Raw genomic sequence first — 9,403 nt, 5'->3', positions numbered from 1 at the left:
AGCATTAACTTTTGAGGGTTTTTACATCTGTAGGTGTCTATTATGCCATTCCATGTATAATGCAGTTCTGATTATTTCCTTTAGGGAAGGTCTAGTATTGACAAATTCCCTTAGTGTTTATTTGTCTAGAAAAGTCTTTATTTCTCCATCATTTATAAAATGCAGTTTTGCAACATACAAATTCTTGGCTGGCATTTGTTCTGTTTAATAAGACTAAAAACAGGGCCTCAGTCCCTTCTGGTTTGTAAGTTATCTGCTGAGAAATCTGCTGTTAGCCTGATGGGTTTTTCCTTTGTAGGTTAGCTGTTGCTTTCGTCTTGCTGCTTGCAGAATTTTCTCCTTCATTTTGACTTTTGCCAAAGTGATGACTATGTGTCTTGGAGCTGTTCTGTTTGCTATTAATCTTCCTGGTATTCGTTGACCATCCGTATCTGGATATGTGGACCTCTATCAATACCAGGGAAGTTTTCATCAATAATTCCCTTGAATAGATTTTACATGCTTTTTGCTTTAACTTTTTTCCCCTCAGGGATACCTATAATTCATATATTAGTTCATTTCACATAGTTCCTTATTTCTCTAAGTTATCATTCATTCTTCTTTATTGTCTTTTTTGTATTTTTTACTGACTGGGTTAGTTTAAGAGCCTTGCTTTCAATCTATGAGATTCTTTCTTCTGCTTGGTTTAGCCTGTTTTTGAAGTTTTCTGCTGCATTTATAAATTCCCTAAATAACTCTTTCATTTCCTTAAGTTCTATTCTATCCATTTTTATGTTGTCTAGCTTTTTAGTGACTTTTTCATATTTTTCATTGACATCCTGAAATATTTTTTGGTTTCTTTTTGTTGGTTTTCAACTTTCTCTTCAATTCCATTCATTGTGTTTGTCATCCATGTACTGAATTCCATTTCTGACATTTTGACAATTTCCTTTTGGTTGAGGTTCATTGCCATAGATCCATTGTGATCCTTTGGGGATGGCAAACTGTTTTGTTGTTTTGTTTTTTTCATGTTTCCAGAGTTCTTTTGCTGGTTTCTTCTCATCTGAATCTTCTTCTCTCAGCTCAGGGCTGATAGGTTTGAGCACACCTTTTCTCTTTGCTGGGATCTCTCCTATTTAGTGAGAGAAGGAGAGGTTCTTAGATGGCACTTTCGTGTCCTACTCTGGAAGATTTACCCACCAGGGAAGGAGCAGACACACTGAGAACCTGTAATACAGCTGTTTTGTTTTGTGCCATTCACCTGCAATCATCACAGTTCAAGCCAGTACTGTATGGTCTTCATGTGGAGTGGTGGGTTGTTCCCCCCAGGCCACTGCTGGAATTTCAAGTTGGGGGCTGGGTAAGACCCTCTCCACAGAGTTTAGCATAGTGGGAGATTGCTCTGCCTGGGTCTCCCCCTGAAGTGACAGTGGCAGCTGGGGCAGCTATCTAGGCAGTGATTGTGGGTGCCTGGGCTGTGGGCATTTCCTTGAACCTGGTCCAAGTTCAATGGCAGCTTATGGCTGGCAAGTCCCTGGTGAAGCATTGCAGAGCAGGGTGATTCCCATCTGGTGGCCAATGGGAACCTCAGTGGTAGAACCATGAGACTTGATGGCAGTGGGGCACCTCGGAGCCATGACTGGGGGCCCATTGGCAGTGCTGGAGCCTCAGGGGAGGAGCCTTGGGCCCGGTGGCAGAGGTTGAGCCTTGGGTGCAAAACACTAACTTTAATATCAGTATTTCTTTTCAAAGCTTGCTTGAATGCATCTTGTATTAAATTGTATATTCAAAGTTCAAATTCTAAAGGAAAAACTAATGAATAATTATTACAGAAAATGGAGATCATTTTTACCATTGAGTTTATTAAATTGTTAATAGACATCTGGGGTTTCATTCAATTTTAAGTTCTGTGTATAATATGTCAAAAAAAATTGCACGGGACAAGTTAAACAGGCAAGGAAGACTTTATTCAAGTCTATTGCAACAGGGGATGAAGATTAAACTCAACTCTTCTGAAACAAAAGACTGGAGTGTTTTTAAACACTGAGATGAACTAGTGTGAAAGTACTGGAGGATGTTGGTTCTATGGAGGTTGGTCAATATAATGGGCCCTCCGTGTTGGCTGATTGATGCTTATGAAGTTAGGCTCCTACTTGCTCACAGACACTGGAAGATAAAAACTTACCTTTCTTGATGATTGCATTCCAATGAATGGCTCCCAGGTCCTTGCAAAATTCCTGGGTTGTAAAACTAACGAGAGGCTGGGAAAAGATTTACATATTAAATAGGTGAAGAAATAATTTACAAATGAAAGAGTTCTAAAATAAATGTTCTAAGAAGAAAGAATTTCAGGGACTATAGGCAGGAAGAAATCTGTCTAAACTTTAGTCAAGCTGAGGGGAACATTAAAACCACCTTGGTCAAATGTTAAATACAGAAACTGAAATATATTCTCCTTAGTATTCAGTAATAATTGGAGCGAATCTTACATATATATCCACTTTCACTTTTATTTAAAAACAATGCAAAACTTTCAGTCTCTGTAATAGAATGTGTATTATTGGCTTTACTGGTACAAAGAATGGTCTGTTTACATAGTAGCAGTTAGTTTACTTAACCATAAAATGGGGAGAATAGTATCCCCATGTGATTGCTTGTCATGGAGATTATATGAAACTTATGTAAAGTTGTTATCATAGGCCCAGATCATAGATGGCACTCAAATGTAAGATAGTCACTAGATGTCATTAATGAGAATATAATCTCTAGATTCTGTTTGAAAATTATTACATGATTCAGTGATATAATTTATTATGGAAAAATATTATAGCACTGATTTTTGTTTGAAATATCTATTTAAATAACTTTTATATTCACTATCTCTAGTTATGTGTAACTTGATTTTGACTTGGGAAATATATATTCTTTTACTTCATGCTAAGCCCATAGTGTTTGTCTCTTTGTCTTTATAGTACTTTTCCTCAAGGCCATATAAACCAGAGGGAATGGCCAAGGCTGAGGGAAAAGCCTAGTACTCTTTAAGGCTATAGACCACAAGGCCTTCATTCATCTCCCTTCTTTCTTGACTACAGGTTGGCTTCTGTGCTTTCATCAGTGGCTATTTAATGAAAGCAGCTATAAAGGTCCCCAGTTGCTGTACTATCTTCCTTGCTATCTGGAGGCCTCAGGGGTTTCTGCTGCTTCTGTGGCTTCCTTTCTCTATCTACAACCAGTCATGAGGCTTATACTGCTGACAGCTCTTTCTTTGTTTACCTTAGCTATTCTCTGTTCCTTCTTTCAATCTCCTCACCCTTTGCTTCTTTCATACAGTGGTTAAAATTCTAGCAGTCTTACGATGCCATTACCCATCTCTTCTGCTATAGAATTTTGACAAGTTTTTTTTTTATTTTTTTTTTTGTCACTGTGGTATAGTTTCCCAGTCTGTAAAATGTGAATAAATAACACCTATCTGATAGGTTTCATTCAAGATTACACAAGACAGCATTTATAATTGATTAGCAAAATACCTGGAATAGGATGAATCATAAAATCAATTAGAATGTTCTTTCTCCATATGAGCAGTTTTTCTTCTAGTAGAAAGAAAAGGATGTACTCTGCGAAAAAAACTACAAGTAGTTGTGCTTATATTCATCAACAGAGACAGAACCTTTCCTATAGAAAATGATTTCTTGGGTTAACAAAAAACTCATTTTAATTTCCTGAGATCCCTTGAAATATACATAGTAAGTAGCTCTTTTCCAAGCATCGAGGACCCACCAACTCCACGGTGGATATTCAGAAGTTGTTGACTCTGAAATGAGTTTGTGCAATTCTTGCAGTATTGTGGGGTTCTGGTCAGAATTGGCTGTTGTATACACGGACTTTTAAAATCAGTGTTTCATCAGACCAGTTGTTAATTCATTTTGGTTTTCACTTTGACTAATGATACTTTATGCTATTTCCTTTCCCAAAGAGCCACTAGAGATATCACATCTGAGAACATTTATTAAGGAAAACCTTGACTCTTAATGTTTTTTGTTGAAAACAATTTTAATGCATTTGTACATATAAAGCACAGAAAAGACCTCTAAGGAGAGATAACTTTAAAGTACACTAATGTGCCACTGTTAAAGAAGTATATTGAAAACAAGGGGTTGTAAAGAAAGAAAAGAGCTAATAGCAAGCAAAAGAGACCAGAGTTAATCCAGGGTAATGATTTAAATTCTTAGATAAGAGATTGTAATGTGGTTACATGGGTTGTTATATAGATAGTAAAGGGAAAAGAATTGCACAATTTATCTCTATCTTTACAATTCTGATTTGGAGAGAAGACCTAAAATAATAGAGATTTAAGAGATTAAAAAGGCAAATTGAGACCATACTTGACATCATAGGTTTTAAAAAATATATAATAAAATCTCAGATTCTCACTTGTAGCACTGAACTTTATGGTCCGTGATTTTCTCATCTATAAAATTAAAAATATTGGTAAAGCATTATCTCTAATTCAAATATTAGCTTCAAACTACACAAAGGTATACTTGAATATCAGAAGACTTTGATTAACAAAACAACAAACTATTTTCTCTTATTTTATAGGTGACATTTGAAAAAAAAATTTTGTATTGGATATGGCAAAACCAATACAATAAGGGTACAGAGAAAATATTTTTATGCAATTTTAGGTAGCATATAAATTTGTACAATTTTTGGCAAAATTTCATTATTTGTCATAAATTAAAGAAAAGTTGAAAAGTTGCAGACATATATATATATATGTATATGTATATGTATATATATATAGCATGATTCATATACCTAAAGAAAGGGGATTGAGTGGGCCTTTCATGTGTGTGGGTTTTTTTTTTTTTTTGGTCTGTTTATTTGCATAGAACACAATTAGAAGGATACACAGTGAACAGTGATTACCTGTGGCTATTCTAGGAAAGTATAATAGGGAAATGATGATAGGAGATACAAGAGTTTTCATGTTCATTTAAGAAAACCCTTACTTTTAAAGTTTATTTTGAAGTTAAATACACTTTATATGAATAAAGAACAGCAAAGTTCTCTAAGCAGAAGTAATGTAAGGCAAGTGAATTGATAATACTTCCCCTTTATTAATATACTCTGAGAATTCCAGTTAACATGATGAAGTAAACCATAATGGAAAAATTCCTACTTTCATTTCAGACAATATAATGGAATACCTGCAGATTCAACTAATGTGGAAATTTACTCTCCAAGAAATATAGAGCAACAGAATCTTGGAGACTTTAAAATAAGTATGCTTAAAAATGTCCAAAGAGATAAATGAAACACTAGAAATCATATAACAATAAACGGCTAGCATGAAAGAGAATAAGTGGATTTTTTTTAAATGAATAAATATCTATTCATTGAAATTGAAAAAACTAATGGGTAACAGTAATGGTTAACTAGTTACAACCAGATGGAAAATTAGTGAATTGAAAGATAAAACTGAAAAGAGTATTAACTCTACAGCAGACAGAAATAAAAACATAGAAAATACAAAGAGAAGTTTTGAGGGAATAGAATGAAAAATGGAAGAAGTAATATGAGAAGAGAAAAATCACTAGGAAATTTCTAGGATTAAACAAAGTCAAGACTTCTCAGAATAATGCCATTAGGAGTGTCCCAAAAAGGATAACTCAAAACAAATCCATATCTGGACAAACATGGTAAGATTGCAGAGCATGTCAAAGGATATATTTTTGGTCTACTGATGGTGTAAGAGCTCTACTGCAAGATCTTTCAATTTAACCCATTAAAATTAAAGATTTGTATTTAACAAATAAGCCAATGGTAGTTGACAAGTTAGGAGAAGGAATTTACTTTACTAAATTTGACCAGAGATTAACATGTAGAATACAAAAAGAACTTGTGCACACTACCAACTAAAGACCAAAAAAAAAAAGGAAAAGGCAATACTACATAGTCAAATGATGTGAACAGTCAGTCACATACAGACAAGATTAAAAGACTAAGATATGATATAAATCAGAAAATACAAATTATGTAGTAAGATATTTCTTTGAACCATTAAAAGACTGTTATTGGGAGGGTACATAAAGACATGCAGAGAAGAACATCCCTGGGCATGGCTGGCAAAGAATAGAAATGTGAGGAACCATTTGGAAAAGCATTCTGGCAGAACTTCAGAATATTATTTGTATATCCTATCAGGCCATCACATTTGCTGGCATATTTCCCAGAGAAAATTCTTTTACTTATCAAAAAGGGATATTACTATGTTGTTAATTTTAGTGTTATTTATTCTCACAAGGAACTAGGAGAAAGTCATTGTCCATGATTAGGGGAATGTATTACAAATATGTAGAGAAATGCTGTGTTTATACGCTGCAGTAATTGAGTACAATAAAATGCTGCAAAATGAGTAGATCATAAAAACAAGTTTGAGTAAAAAGTAAAAAACAGAATGACATTTAGGTCATATCACTATTAAAATTAAACACACAGATGCACAAACACATAATCCTTGCATACATGTATAAGGACCTATACCAAACCTTATTAGAAAAGATACCTATGAGGGAAAGGAGTAGGCAGGCAGTAGGAATAAGATATAAAGAGAAATATAAATATAAATGAAATAAAATAATGATAAAACATGAATTTGAAACATAATTTACTGTGAACCGAAATTATGATTCACTCAATTCTACATGCTTTGCACATAAAGGAGAAAAAAAGCTTGATCAATATAATAATCTTGATTTAAAAATCTATTTATTGTTTTTTGAATTATGCATTTTTTTGGTTGCTATAAGCTTTAGATTCAGAGCTCCAAAAAAGTTGATTCGAGCAGTTTTGCCAGTCTATCTTTTGCTTTCATGGAGTGGTAGACTTTTGAAATTCCTTATTCTTCCATTTTCAGTGATGTCCAGAGCCATGTATTTTAAACTATAAAGAGATAGTTGAGATTATCCACTTAAACTCTATTTTTTATATAAAGAAATTGAAATTATAAGTGTAGTGTTTAAAAATATGTTTTGTCATCAATATGCAAATTGTTTCAAAGATGTGTCTGGACATAGTATATATTCTCACACATATGAAATTATCAAAACATGCCTTTCTTACTGGAAGCTAAACTTCAATATACCCTAACTGTTTATCTCAATTTTGTTTCTGTGTTTCCCATTTCTTTTTTTAATACCAGGCTGTAAACATTGGCATCAGTTTTGCATTATCTTTCTGTATATCCTATAGTTAATACATTGTTAATAAACTGTCAGTATCCTATTTCTCAACACAATCCCCCCCCTTTTTTTTTTTTTTTTTTTTTTGAGACAGAGTCTCACTCTGTTGCCCAGGCTAGAGTGAGTGCCGTGGCGTCAGTCTAGCTCACTGCAACCTCAAACTCCTGAGCTCAAGCGATCCTCCTGTCTCAGCCTCCCGAGTAGCTGGGACTACAGGCATGCACCACCATGCCCGGCTAATTTTTTATATATATATATTTAGTTGTCCATATAATTTCTTTCTATTTTTAGTAGAGATGGGGTCTCACTCTTGCTCAGGCTGGTCTCGAACTCCTGAGCTCAAACGATCCGCCCACCTCGGCCTCCCAGAGTGCTAGGATTACAGGCGTGAGCCACCGCGCCCGGCCCACAATCCCCCTTTTTAAGATTTTCTTGTCGTCTCTGAACAAGTCCATTGCAGCAGCTTCATAGGTGAGGATTCTGCCTCCAGACTCTATTTCACCTAATGCTCCAAAAGTAAATTTTTCTCTTTTTTGTCCCAGTGTCTTATTACCCAAATTCTATTAGACAAAAAAAAAATTATTTATTATTTCTCAATGTGTATGTGTCCATGTTTATCCCAAATGCCCTTTTCTCCAATAAAATATAAAGTATTTCTATCGTTTATCCAATTAAAAATACCACTTATTTAGAGGCACTCTTCCTCCTACATAAGATCTTTTTATCTCTACGTTCAATGTTTTTACTAACAATACTTTATCCTAAGCATTCTTTTATTGTAGTCTTTACATATATGTACACATTATGCTTCCTGAAGGTCTTCTGAGGGCAGAGATTGGCCTTTTCATTTTTTTATCTATCTAGTACTTTTCTAAGTGATTTCCATAAATTTGCCACTCAGAAAATATCTGTTGATCCACAAATAGCTGCATATACATATTACTTCTATCCACTTCCCTTACCATTTCTTTGATAATCCTATGCTGATAACCACACTGTTATAATGGAAAACTGAGAATCTTCTTTGTTATTTAAAGTGGAAAAGTACATTTTAATGCCTGATAAATGATTGAAATCACTCTGGTTGACACTTAAAACTCAGGGAAATAGTACTTTTTAAAACCAATTTGTACCTTTGAATTTCTCAGCAGCTAGCGTCATGTTGAGTATATAGTATGTATTAATGTTTAATAAATACTAAGTGACCAACATAAAAAATGAAAGAAAGAAAATATCTCTTGAATTTAATTATCTAATGTAAATTGCTTATCAAAATTTGGTGACATGACATTTATTAATTATACATATTTCATATATGTTACAACCATATAATCTAATAATCACGAATATCACCAGCTATTTTTATCCTGTTGCAGAAAAGAGGCAAATAAGTTATTTTAGGAAAGTGTTAAATATATATCTTTGTGTGTACAAATGCCAAAGGCAGTCCCCAGTGAGTAACTCTACAACATAATTTGGAAAATACAGCAGTTGTTCTTTTTACTTTATTCAAAAGAAAGCGTGTATTTATAGATCAGCTGGCTATGATTTCATGGAAATCTTTATGAATATTTGCATACCTTGATGCTTAAAGACGATTCCTTTATAAGTGATCATTAAATAAGAAGTTATATTGTAATTGAAATTTTATTTACTCTAGGATCAAAGTTATTTTGTGACTTTTCTCTGTCTCCCAAATCACAATAAACAGATACTTATCTGCTTGCTCATAGTCAAATAGTTATAAATGGGCATTGAGGGAATATTTTTCTTCAGATCCTTTGACTGAATTTTTGTTAGGCTGTGAGCCAAGCCATTCTTACCTCTTTAATATTCTTAGTAATTACTCCACACAGTGCTATTATTGTTCATTCTGTTCTACATTTGGATTAAGGAGCAGACACTGATTAATTACCTCCAATTTTATTTGTCAGGTTTCATCACCAATACAAAATATATTACTAGCCTTAGAGGCTGGGTCATTTTTTAACGGCTCTTCATCAACCCTTATTACTGTGCATGCCTAGGTATGACTCATCACTTCTGTGATCGGCTCTGCACTGCACAAGAACAGAAAGCTCAGTCTCTGGTGACAGTTCCATCATGTCCTGACTGCGCAGTATCATCCTAACTTTTATCATCAAACTGGCACTTTCTTGAGAACTTTTATAGCTATTATG

Source organism: Eulemur rufifrons, chromosome 19 (genome assembly GCF_041146395.1).
Source record: "Eulemur rufifrons isolate Redbay chromosome 19, OSU_ERuf_1, whole genome shotgun sequence".
In the NCBI taxonomy this organism is placed as follows: domain Eukaryota; kingdom Metazoa; phylum Chordata; class Mammalia; order Primates; family Lemuridae; genus Eulemur; species Eulemur rufifrons.
The sequence above is the reverse complement of the archived record's forward strand: the minus strand, read 5'-3'. Positions refer to the sequence as shown.